Source organism: Mus caroli, unplaced genomic scaffold (genome assembly GCF_978045245.1).
Source record: "Mus caroli unplaced genomic scaffold, Mus_caroli_1 scaffold_11, whole genome shotgun sequence".
NCBI classification, from domain to species: Eukaryota; Metazoa; Chordata; class Mammalia; order Rodentia; family Muridae; genus Mus; species Mus caroli.
This window is the reverse complement of record NW_028227266.1, coordinates 117,115,484-117,127,559: the sequence shown is the minus strand read 5'-3', so window position 1 is coordinate 117,127,559 and position 12,076 is coordinate 117,115,484. Positions and strand designations below refer to the sequence as shown.

General features: G+C 43.3%; 1 long non-coding RNA gene across 1 annotated transcript in view; it reads right to left on the bottom strand.

The window, feature by feature from the left end:
- Positions 1-12,076, bottom strand: part of LOC110302549 (uncharacterized) — a 65,289-nt gene that overhangs the window by 17,228 nt on the left and 35,985 nt on the right. The window contains exon 3 of the long non-coding RNA XR_015044567.1: positions 3,211-3,442. This is a non-coding gene — a long non-coding RNA (uncharacterized LOC110302549). The remainder of the gene's footprint in view (positions 1-3,210; positions 3,443-12,076) is intronic.

The following is a 12,076-nucleotide window of genomic DNA, read 5'->3' as shown; positions in this document are numbered from 1 at the left end:
TACAGTTGCTGTTGGGAAGGTCAATTCCACAAAAAAAAAAAAAAAAATCTCCTGTTTTCTTAACTATAACCTATCTTTCTTAAGTCCTTTCACATTCCCAACACTCCGAAAAATGTCCATATATGCCTTAGCCTATGTATTTTCAGGCAGTGTGTCTTTGTGTGTAGCTTAGTTACACATAAAGCGTAGTTGGAGGGAAGCTTTCAGGTTCTGGTTTCACTTCTGTTGCTGTGATCGATGCCCTGACATAAGTGACTTGGGAAGAAAGGGATTAATGGCAGTTCACATTTCCTGGTCACATCCCATCAGGGCAGGAACTGCACAGGGGCAGCAAAAGCGGGGGCAGCTGCCATGTCACGCTCACATGCAAAGGTGAGAGAATGAGTTTGTGCACGCTCACTTGCTGCGCTCGGCTGTTCAGCTTGGTTCTTGCACTCGCAGAGCTTAGGACCCTGCCTTAAGAACGGAGCCACCCATGCTGAGCTGGGCCTTCCCACACTAGTGGGGATTCCCACAATCAGGAGCATCTGGATCCTCCAAGATCCAAACCAGTTCCTCACTGGGACGTTCTTTTGAGGTGACTCTAGACTGTGCTGACATTTAAGCCGACTTCACACCGTTTTCTCCATGTTTCCTCACTGAGATGTCTACTGATCAATTGTTAGATCTTTGCTTCTTTCTTTCATTTTCTTTGTAGATTGTAATTAATTAATTAATCATGGCCCTTTGTTCAGGACCAGGGGCCACTGTTCTCATACGCTGTCTCCTTCCTCTGTCTGCCCAGGCACCTGGAGTTCCCAATCTACAGGCTCCTGTTTGCTGATCCACCTCCCTTCTTCATCAAAGTACACAAGGCAACCACGGAGCACAGTGAAGAGCAGTTTTTAGAACATGCCTCCAGCTCTGAAGCCGTTTCTCTGTTCCACAGACCAAAGTGTACACACTGAGTGGGAGCTCCGCTGGAGTCATGGGACTGAGAGGTAGGACTCTGAGAAGTGTGACACCGGTCAATGGTCTCTGAGTGTGTGAGAAGCAAACTCAATTAGAAAGAAAACACATACAATGGATCCACGGTGTTTCTTTGCCTGTGTAGCTTCAGACTACTTCATGTGGTCTCAGTTCTGAATGTAAGACTCAAGCACTTTGCACTATGGAAGATAGAGCTTATTGGTAAATGTTTTATTTACATATCTATTATGCATATTTATACATATATGCATACACACACATATATATGTATATGTATATGTATATATATATATATATATTATATTATATCCAGGGTCACTAAAAATTCTCCAGTGAACAGATATCAGGAGTGAAAAAAGTTTAGAAAGCCCCATAAACATACATGCAGTGTATGCCCACTACTAATCTATTTTTCATGTGTGAATGTGTGCACACACTGTGAGCACACACACATGCATGCATGAATGCACACATACCATGAGCTCACACACATGCACACACCATGAGCACACACACATGCATAAACATGGGCACACTCACACACACCTACCATGAACACATACAGACATGCACACACATACACACACCATGAACATACACATACACACACACACACACACACCATGAGCACACACACATGCATAAACATGGGCACACACACATGCACATACCATGAGCACACACACACACATACACACATGTCCACACCATGAGCACATACACACATACACATGCACACACATGCATACACATGCACACACATACATGCATACACCATGAGCACACACACACACACACTCGTACACAGTCACTGAGACATGACTTTCCTCCCATGTGACACATTACCACAATTTCTCCATCTCCTTCTGTATTCCTACTTTATTCAAGTCAAACATCTAGATTCATTGATAAAAGAGGGTTTTTTTTGGTTTATTTGTTTATTATATGTGTTTTGCCTGAGGATTGCTTTTGAAGAAAAGTGGTCAAAGATAATTTTATTCACTTATTTGAAAGAAAAAAATCTCCGGGGAAGCAACTGAAGAACAGATGTTCTTGTGATTGTGACAAGAGCCCAATGCAGTTGCTGAGAACTGAACTTGGGTCATTTGCTAGAGCAGTAAGTACTCCTAACAGCTGAGCCATCTCTCCAGTTTCTAGACTAATGCTAGATAAGTATTCTCCAGGTAAATATGCTGAGATGGCAGAAACATTCTCTCCTGACTCTCACTTAACCACATGTGGCCACTAAGCATGGCAATGTGACTGATCAGCTGAATTTTTAGTTCAGTTTCATTTTAATTGATTTAAATATTAATTCGATACTTGTGATGGCTGACAGACAAGGCAACTGTAGATAGCAAAAAGTGGAGAAGCTAAAGCAAGATTTCGGCCAAACAGTCTGGCATTTCTAGCACAGATAAAGGTTTAGTGTCTCTTCACTCTCAGACAATTAAATGTGACCCATCATGCCATCTGTGGGCCTGCGGATCCCAGACTACTGTAGCCCTGGAATGTCCAGCGACATGACAGATCCGTAAGTGACTTTAATTTATCATAAGCAAACATCCTTTGCTAGCATCACAGCTATGGGATCCTAGTGACAGGGACCTTCAGTAATGCTTTCCCACCACAGTCCACTTATTAACAGTTAAGTTTTGAATAGAAGGTAAACAAAATTTGACAAGATTGTTTTAATGTATCACAAGTACCTGGCAGCAGTGATTACTTCAGAGGGACTGAATACAGTGTTTGTGTTCACAACGGAGTTTCAGTGTAACTGAGAGTACTATAAACTACGTTAGCAGGAACCTCATTTTGAACTATAATTCCACCATGAAGCATCACTTACTTGGGCTAAATAAATGTTTATGTTTAAAGCCCACGAAATATGGGGAAAGTCTGGATTTCTCTATATGTGAGTCCGTGGAAATCAAACACCTCTAAAACGCCTGTTCCCATTTACTTAAGGGCACTAATGGCTTTAATAAGAGGGGAATTTTGTGCTTGAGGCAAACTGATTGACCTTGACAATAGGAGTGTAAACAAGAGCTTGATGAATATTAATTTTTTCCCTTTCCTGCATTAGCTGTAGCTGTTGACTAATTCATGCTGACACATGGTCAAGTTAACAAGCACACTTGTAAGACTTTTCCCATTGTTTGAATTACCCACAGTATTTTGGGGCCTTGGTAGGTTAGTATTGGCAAGCTGTCATTGTTTCTTAGAAAGCTTCCAGGTTACCTTTCAATCCATCATGTGTGTCCATGCTCACATCCTAAGTGTTTGCTTTGAAGTGGGCGCGTGCACTCCCAATACCTTCCACTGGAATCCTGGACACTAGGTCAAGATGTAATCTCCATTATTATGTTCACACTGGGATAAACTGGTTTTCAGCAGCACCAGTGCACGGCAGGCTTGATGCACCCAGAGTGTCATACTCAACCGAGTGCCACTTTCATCCTGTCCTTGCCATCTGTAGAATGACATCAAAGGAGAGAAGGCAGGAGCAGATGGCACCGTGGTTTATGAGAGCAAAAGTCACACCCACAGTGCGCCACTGAGTGAGGAAAGTGAGGTGAGACCCAGATAGAGAGCAAAAAGAAAGTAAAGCAGAGTCATGCTAGAACTGTGACCTACTGAGCACCCTCCCTCCTGACAGGAGCAGCAGGCCATACCATGCCACCTCCCCACTCCCAGCACAAGCTTCCTGCAGGTCTTGTCATGGTTTGTAAGACTCCTTGGCCTTAGAAGATCTTTTCAGGTAGTTGGCACCACTCAGGTCCAGCCCCATTTTGCCCAGAACTTGAAGTAGGTGTGAGCAGAGATCCAATTTAAGAGAAGGGTATATGAAAGGGCAAAGTAAGAGCTACTGGAGATGTGCATTTTTACATACATATGCATATAACCACATAAACATACATGGGGTTGGGGAGATTGGGATTTTACAGGGAAATCTCTGAAATGAAATTTAGATAAAACTCTATCAGTCTCTGCATATCACAGTAGAAATGTGGGAAAGTCATCCAGTCTTGGCAGCAACCATGGAGAAGGTCAGAGCATCAGGTATATCACTTGCTTCTAAGCCTTAAAATGATTACAGTTGTTTTACAAGTAAGCCACCTTTCCTACCACAAGAAAGACCATAAACTTATGCACAGTGCCTAGCTTTTTCTGCCATAAAGGTGAGTGAAATTCTTTCTTTGCAGGAAAATGGCTGAAAGTAGAAATCATCATGTTAAACAAAATAAGTAAGCTTAAAAGAACTCTATTGTAGCTAAGATGTATATTAGCTCTGCCAAGGAACTTGGAGAAGTAAAGAGAAAGGCCAGCAAAAGCATTCAGTGGTAAAGGCACCAGTGGCCAAGCCTGATGGTCTGGGTTTGTTTGATCCCTAGGTCCCATATGCCATAGAGAATTGAACCCTGAAAGTTGTCCCCTGACTCCCACATGCATTCTACCCACTATACACATCAACTAACTAAATACATGTAAAAAAAATCTAAAGGCTATGGAAGTTAAAGGAAGAATATTAGAGACATGAAAGTCATAATGAGAGAGTAACTAGAGATACGAGGTGGTAACAGAAAGGTGACATTACACGTGGGTATAAAAGAAATGATAACAGAAGGATGACATTACACACAGGTATAAAAATGCCAATGAAAACCGAAACTCAGTATTTTGTATCATATACACTAATAAAAAATTCTCTTACATATTTTATCTTTTACTTTAAATTTATGTGTTTGTGTATCTGCATATACGTATGCATATCTCTGTGTGGGTACTTAAGGAGGCCAGAAGTTTGTTAAATTCCCTGGAGCTAGAGTTCCCAGTAGGTGGTTTGGAGCTTCCTGACATGAGTGCTGGGAACCAACATCTGGCTCTCCACAAGAACACTGAATGATGTCAACCCCGAGCCATCTCTTCAGCCCCAAAGTTGTCTATTAAAGATCTATTTTGAAGTATATGTAGGGGAAATAAAAATGGTACCTAAGACTGACTTGAAAATAATCCAGGCTAATTACTAAAAATAAAACTTGAAATATGCTCAGGAGTGTGATGCTGATTACAAACACAGAATGACAGGTTAATGGGCTTACTACAGAATTCTCACTTTTGTATGTTTTAAAAAATTCATGATAAGCAGGTGTCACCTTCCTGATTCCAGTCTAATTTTAGCATCTTTATTCCTTTGAACTGTTCCTGGCTTGGGCTATTTTGTAATTAAATCATGGGCTGAGAGTCCTTACAATTGAATCAAAAGGAGACATATGAGCAGTTTGTGAGGTAGGAAGCCACAAATGTATTCAACCTACATATCTCCTGACTTCCAAATAATAACAATATCATGCTACATAATTACCTGTGTCCTTGCTTTTGTTTGACTTCTGATGAGGCTGTGGATCGGCAACTGGCTGCCAATGGATAATGGTGTGTGATGAATGTCAAACATAATTAAAGCATAGCAGAGCACAAGAATAGACATTGTCAGCAGCCAGTGAATGCCGCACTGTTCTTCATCCAGTAAGAGATGGTGCCACAGGCAGACAGCAGATGCTACTATTAACTCTGAGGAGTTTATAGAAACAGCAAGCAATTTCACAACACCATCTGACCCTGACACAGCCATTGCCTGGACCTTATTACCTGCACTGTTCAGGGTTGCTTGCCTGTGTTCCCATCCTCCAGACTCTGGCTCTCTCGATCTTCTAAGACTGGTCTAGCTCAGATGCTGTTCTTTGGCAGTTCAGTTTCCTTTGCCTAATGGACTCAACCTCAGTCCTTTCCCAGCATGCAATGCTTTCCACTGTCCCTTCTGATTTGTTTCTGACCCTCACCCCCACTCCTTATCTGTTCACTTCCCAAGACAAAGGTCTACTTAACACCTCTTGGATGTTCCCAGCTTCTCTTAAGTGTCCCCCCCAGATGCACTGACTATTCCTGACTTTTACTCCCAGTACTTATCACCCCCCAAAGCACCCCAATTAATTGGAAAGACAAGCAGGACACTCTGGCACACTCCTCTAATGCTGGTACTCAGGACTCAAAGCAGGGGGATCAGGAGTCCAAAGTCATGCTGACTAAGTGGGAGTTTGGGGCCAGCCTAAGACAAATGAGGCTGCTTCAATAATAGTAGCTGTTGGGTGGCAGGGACCCACTGATTCCTGTTCATATGATAACCCCAGGGACTCATGTAAACACCCACAATGAATACAGCAAATCTTTGTTGCCCTCATTTGAGGCCAGCTTGTCTTCTTCAGTTTGTAACTCAGCCTCATAATTATGTCAGAAATCACTTTTTTTCATTTTCTTGTTAGAAAACATTTCTCATATACAAAGTTTCCATATATAACTTTTCTTTCAAGTAGCATGTATATGGACAATAAGCACAATGGAATACCGTTAACAGGGTGTTTTCATTTGTTTCTATATTCTTATCAATTGTGGTAATTTAGGAAGTTTGTAAAAATAAAGTTTTCATGGGAAGTTAAATTTAAGTACATAAAACTATAATGTACTTAAAATTAGACTTTTCAGATTACAGCCACTGGGCCAACTCTAGCTAATGGAGTATTTTTAAAATAAGGTTTTTACTGAAGTACATTTATATACACTTCTTTACATATGATTTTTAGTTATTTTTATACGTTGAGGGCTCACAGAGCCTCAACTATTTAGTCTCTGTTCCATTATAGACAAGGTTTCATAATCTCTGGCTTAGTTTAAGAGACTATTAACAGAGGATTTGTGGCTTGGTTTTCTAAGAAAGACACCTGTGGGGCACCCAGTTTCAATTGTTTGCAATATATAGTGACTGAGAGAAGGGACAGTCAGAAGGAAAGGACACATGCTCAGAGGAAAGCAGTTTACAACTAGAAACCCAGCAACAGCAGACATTCTGCTGTCATGTTTGAAACAAGTAATTTGAATGTTCCAGACCCAGCTCATGTCATGGTCAGCTCTGCTGGATCGAAATGAATCAGCTGGGAGTTTGTTCTTGACCCTAAGCTAGTAGTTCTGGGTGTGCTGCAAAGTGTCACCATTAAAGGCTGAAATGTTAGGAACACAGGGGAGCAGTGAGCAGAGGGACAGTGTAGAGGAGCACACAGTAGGGACATAGGGTGCAGTGAGTAGAGGGACAGTGTGGAGGAGCACACAGTAGGAACATAGGGAAGCAGTGAGCAGAGAGACAGTGTGGAGGAGCACACAGTAGGAACATAGGGGAGCAGTGACCAGAGGGACAGTGTGGAGGAGCACACAGTAGGGACACAGGCGAGCAGTGAGCAGAGGGACAGTGTGGAGGGAGCACACAGTAGGGACATAGGGAAGCAGTGAGCAGAGAGACAGTGTAGAGGAGCACAGAGTAGTGACATAGGGGAACAGTGAGCAGAGGGACAGTGTGGAGGGAGCACACAGTAGGAACACAGGGGAGCAGTGAGCAGAGGGACAGTGTGGAGGAGCACACAGTAGGGACACAGGCGAGCAGTGAGCAGAGGGACAGTGTGGAGGGAGCACACAGTAGGGACACAGGGGAGCAGTGAGCAGAGGGACAGTGTGGAGGAGCACACAGTAGGAACACAGGCGAGCAGTGAGCAGAGGGACAGTGTGGAGGGAGCACACAGTAGGAACACAGGGAAGCAGTGAACAGAGGGACAGTGTGGAGGGAAGCACAGCAGTGGTTTGGAGGCAGGGTAGTTCACCAGCCATCCTGGAAGTCCTTTGCACTTTGAAGAAGGAGGTCTCAGCAAGGTCACATGGGGCTGAGCAGAGCCCAGGGGCCCACCCGTGGGGAAGGGTTTGCTACTGACCATGGACACTGACAGTTTCCCTCAGAGGGCAGAGGGCATTCCTACAGTGAACTTGTCCTCACCCTGCCACCGCAGTAAAAGCACTTCTTATGTTGTGTGTGGCTACCCAGAGTCCTCTCCCTTACAACCTGTCATCTCGTGCTAATGGCCGTGCCATCTTCTCTGCGACACTGCCCTAGTGTTCTGTTATCTTCATGGGTCTGTCCACCAAGAACCCAAAATCACTCTGCGTTTCTCCTCTCGTGTAAGGAAAGCCTGGCCACGGAGTCACAGGAGAGAAGGCAGCACTCAATCCGGGCTTACCTACACAGCTTTTAACCCCTGCTCTGCTCTGCCTGACTTTTGTGAACACCACGTATTCTTTCAGGCCATCTGCTTCTTCGTGTAGTAGTGACCTGTGCGTTTGCATTTGCTCGCAGAGAATGTGCTGAGCTCTAGCTATTTCCTGGGGATTTGAACACAAGACGGTAAACCAGAAACCGCTCTTCAGGTCCTAGCTGATGTAATAAAAAACCAAACACCAAACCAACCAACCACACAAAGACCCCAAAGCTGTGCTCCACTGCTATGAACAAGAATGCATTTCCTGATGAACTTGTATTTCTGGCTTCTAGGAAGAACAATGCAGGCGGTATGGGGGCATTGTTCCACACAGTCATTTTGGGATCCACATTTGAGAGGCTCTGCCATTTTGCACACGTGGATTCCCAAAAGTTCAGCTGGGGCAGTGGCAGCTGAAAGATGAGAGAGCCTGGAGGGTACAGTCCAGGGCTCTGCAAGCCAGGTGTGGAAGGCAATGTGCATTCCGCCATTCCACCTGCACAACACTGACCTCACTCAGATGCAGATGCGATCAGCGATCAGCGTTATCTCTGGCTCCTTCCAGGAACAGCGCTATGCTCTGGGAAAGGGGAGCAGGACACTGGCAGACTGCTGCTGGCTTGCAGTGTCTTCACCATAGAGTCAGGCTACTATTCACTGTCAGTCTCCAAGGTAATCCCAGCCCTGCCGAAAGCACGAGTGTCGAGGGGACCCATGTGAATGTTTCTGTCGATAGAGGCTCACTGAGATTCTTTAGTGAGTGGCTCCCACAACGAGCAGAAGACAAGGCATTAGCTGTAATTGTGGTTTATAGCTTCTTTTTATTAAACCATTCAGTTATTCTCTCAGAACGCCTCCATCTTGAATCTGCTACCACAGTACCCAAGGATACACAAATAAATAAATAAATAAACAAACAAATAAATCTGATGAAGACATCTTTGAGGAACATCTGCTGTGGTGTTTAATTATATGTTAACAGAAATGCATTAATGACTTCTGCAGTCTTAAAAACTGTTCATCATGTAATTGTGTTGATCATGTTGTATTATAAAGTTTTTTGTCAAGAAGTGGTGGTGGTGGGGAGAAGTTTCCAACTATCACAGGAACTCTCGGTCCTAATTAAGCAATCAGATTCGACAAAGTGTGTATTAATGTAAGATCACATACCCTGAGGGTACTGAAAAGATGAAGTCTGTTCTCTGAAAGTCAATTACAGTTTCCAGTGTCACAGCCTCACTGTAAAATGTCCTGACTTGTAACTCAAAGTATCGCTAGATGGGAGGACAGCTTCCCATCTTGAACTACAGATGTGAAGCAGTCGGTCTACATCTAGTCTTACTTTGTAATAGTTTTGACTGTTTTTTTTAATGTAACAATGTAACTAATTTTTTAATATCCTCTTCTATGGCACAAAACACCAGACAATAGCACTTGTCAGCTAAATGCTAACATATCAAGAGAGGTAATATGTGGAAGAGAACAGCGGTACTCAACTGGAGCATTAATGTTTTGGTGTGTGTGTGTGTGTGTGTGTGTGTGTGTGTGTGTGTAGTATGTTTCTGGTGTGGTGGTGGTGGTGGTGGTGAGTGTGTGTGTGTATGTGCATGTGTGTGTATGTGCATGTGTGTGTGCATATGTCTCTCTGTGTGTGGTAGGGGTAGAGGTGTATTTGGCAATCCCAGTTACTGGACAGCACCACTGGCTCTTAGATGCCAGCGGCAGGGAGACCAGTTGTACTGCAGTGTGTGGAATGTATCTGTATAATGAAGCCTGTGTGGAATGGATCGGTATAATGAAGACTGCTCTTAGAAACTCACCAAGCTTTAGTCTCTCATCAGCCTCCAGGAGACTAAAACTCTTTCACTGTCTCAGCGAGTAGCCCCTCTCTCATATATGAACATGAAGATTCTCTTCCTCATATTTTTCTTTGAACTCCATAAGCAGCTGCACATGACTTTAAACTTCTGATTCTCCTGCCTCCACCTCCAGAGTACCACAAGTGCTGGTGTGCATCATGTACGTGGCGTTGGGGACAAGTGAGGTGACAGGAGTGAAATGATTCTGCAAATACAGAATTGGTAGGTAGCAGAGGAAAACACTGGGCCAAGTCAGCCTGGGCTTAAAGCTAGGATGCTCTCAGAACAACCCAGGGAAGGTACCACCATGTGATGGTGCTCTCGCTGTCTTCACATCACAAAGCCAGACTCCCAGCTTCAGGTGAGGAGAGGAGCTACCTAAAGAGTGCTTCTGAGATGTTGATGGACAGAGAGGCCAAAATTAAGGCAGAATCTTGCACAGTAGGTGAGCACTGATCTACAGACCATTTCTTTCTTCTTCTTCTTCTTTTTAGTATTATTTATTTGTTATTATTTATATGAGTACACTGTAGCTGTCTTCAGACACACCAGAAGAGGGTATCAGATCCCATTACAGATGGTTGTGAGACACCATGTGGTTGCTGGAATTTGAACTCAGGACCTTTCAGAAGAGCAGTCAGTGCTCTTAACTGCTGAGCCATCTCTCCAGCCCTACAGACCATGTCTTAAGGAAGTACAGTCCCGAGAAGGGAGGGCAGGGATGACTCTTGTAGTCAGAAGGCATTTTTGACACCAGTGTGAGAACTGGAGTTCAGAAACTTAGAACATATATAGAGCAGTACCCACTGAACTTCTCAAATTGATCCCGAGACAGTGGTGGTTCTCAAATGGAATATACACACATTCAGCTTTTATATTTTAATATGCCTTAAGTAGCTCAATGGCTGGGCCACCCCCTAACCTCCACGTGGCTAATCCACCTCCCTCTGATGGGAACCGGCTGCCTAGCTTTAATGCCAGCCCTCAGAAGGCAGACTCCTGGAGCAAGCTGGCTGCACAGACTAGCAAGCTCTAGGTTCAAGTGAGAGATCCTACTTAATGTATAAGAGAGTGGTTGAAAAAGTCACATAATGTAAGTCTGAGAGAGAGAGAGACAGACAGACAGACAGACAGACAGACACAAAGACACAAAGATCTAAAGATGAATTTCAAATCTAAGTGCATCCAAGGTGTAGAAAATTGTTCATTTTCATGGAATTAAGTGATTTTAGAATGGAAATAGGAAAGGAAGGTGCAATTTTTCAACTTTGTCATAAATGAAGAACTCAGTTACTATGATGTAAAAGAAAAATAAACACTATAAAAAGAGAAGAAAGGAAAACACCTACAGGATAAGAGAAGGCTCAGTGACTAAGAGGATGGGCTGCAGTTCTCAGAGCGAGTTTGGTTTCCCTGAATCCCTATCAGGCGACCACATGCAACTACTGTAGCTCCAGCTCCAGGGGATCTGATGCCCTCTGCTGGCCTCTGAGGGCACCTACACACTAATGTGCACATACAGGCTCTCTCAATCGCTCCCTCCCCCCTCCCCCTTTCCTTCCCCTCTCCCTTCCCCTCTCTTTTTCTCTCTCATGTATGCACATACGAATTCACACAAATAATCTCTAAAAATGAGAAATTAGTAAACATAACATCTGTGATAATATATAGTTCTTGTGTACATGGTCCTAGAAACATCACTAATATCCCCAAACAAATAGGAAATTCTTCACAGGAAATCTATACTCATATATTAGTCTTATATACCACATAGTAAGAGCACATGAAATGAAATAGTATAAGTCAAATATAAAATTAGTAAACATTTAACAACAGCATACTAAAATGAAGGTGATATAATTTCTATCCCTGTATTCTAGCTAAAACATTATATATAACACTGTGTGTGTGTGTGTGTGTGTGTGTACTGGGCTGTGGAGAAATACACACAGGCATGGCTTTATGGTTACGGTATGTGGGATAACCTGGAAACTTTCTCTTAAAATTACTAAAAATGTCATTGTCTGTGACCAAGCACCTCCTTAGGCAAGGGTCCTTACTATACTGACTTCTCCCACTTTGAAAGTAAAATCACAAGTTCCCGTACATGGGCCA